The sequence below is a fragment of the Cupressus sempervirens genome, chromosome 1, assembly GCF_028749045.1.
Source record: "Cupressus sempervirens isolate cs-2001-9-10 chromosome 1, ASM2874904v1, whole genome shotgun sequence".
Classification (NCBI taxonomy): domain Eukaryota; kingdom Viridiplantae; phylum Streptophyta; class Pinopsida; order Cupressales; family Cupressaceae; genus Cupressus; species Cupressus sempervirens.
In genome coordinates this window covers 607,447,611-607,448,749 of record NC_143118.1, presented here as the reverse complement: position 1 = coordinate 607,448,749, position 1,139 = coordinate 607,447,611, and the positions used below count along the sequence as shown (strand labels likewise).

At 48.0% G+C, this 1,139-nt stretch overlaps 1 non-coding gene across 1 annotated transcript in view; it reads right to left on the bottom strand.

The window, feature by feature from the left end:
- Positions 1 to 544: 544 nt before the first annotated feature.
- The window catches only part of LOC149579009 (25S ribosomal RNA), a 3,403-nt gene continuing 2,808 nt past the window's right edge, over positions 545 to 1,139 (bottom strand). Inside the window, exon 1 of the ribosomal RNA XR_016357853.1 lies at positions 545 to 1,139. This exon is cut by the window's right edge and continues 2,808 nt beyond it. This is a non-coding gene — a ribosomal RNA (25S ribosomal RNA).

Genomic DNA, 1,139 nt, shown 5'->3' with positions numbered 1-1,139 from the left:
AGAAATTTCTACAAAACCCCTCCCTCCCGCCCGAAATTTGGCACTCGGGAGATTTTTTAGCCCTGGCAGAAATTGCAAACCTCACCCGCCGAGAATTTGGCACTTGGGAGATCTTTTTGCCCTCGCGGAAATTTTCGCAAAACCCCACCCGCCCGAAATGTGGCACTTGGGAGATTTTTCCGCCCCAACAAAAATTACAAAAACCCCACCTGTCGGGAATTTGGCACTTGGGAGATTTCTTCGCCCTCGCAAAAATTTTCACAAAACCCCACCTGCTCGAAATTTGGCACCTGGGAGAGTTTTCCCACCCTTGCAAAAAATCACAAACCCCACCTGCCCAAAATTTGGCACTTGGAAGATTTTTCTCGCACTCGCACAAATTGCAAACCCCACCTACCGGGAATTTGGCACCTGAGAGATTGTTACGAGCTCACAAGAAAAAACCTTGCAAACCCCACCCCCACCCGGAATTTGGCACTTGGGAGATTTTCTTGCCCTCACGCAAATTACAAACCCCACCCGCCTCAGAGTCAAAAAAGGTTTTACGAATCGAGGTGACAGAGGGCTGAATCTTAGTGGATCGTGGCAGCAAGGCCACTCTGCCACTTACAATACACCATCGCTTATTTAAGTCGTCTGCAAAAGATTCTTCTTGCCGACTGCTTGAAATTAATATCCAAGGTTGCTCCAATGGGCTAGTGCGCTGATCGGAGATGGCCAATGACACAGGCCCCTGGGAGTGCAAGAGCACCCCTACTGCGGGTCGCGATGCAGCCGGAGAGAGATATGCGCCGCATCTAGCATGGATTCTGAGTTAGAGGCATTCAATCATAATCCGACACACGATAGCTTCGCGCCACTGGCTTTTCAACCAAGCGCGATTACCAAATGTGTGAATCAACGGTTCCTCTCGTACTAAGTTGAATTACTATCGCGACGTAGATCATCAATAGGGTAAAACTAACCTATCTCACGACGGTCTAAACTCAGCTCATGTTCCCTATTGGTGGGTGAACAATCCAACACTTGGTGAATTCTACTTCACAATGATAGGAAGAGCCAACATTGAAGGATCAAAAAGCAACATCGCTATGAACGCTTGGTTGCCACAAGCTAGTTATCCCTATGGTAACTTTTCT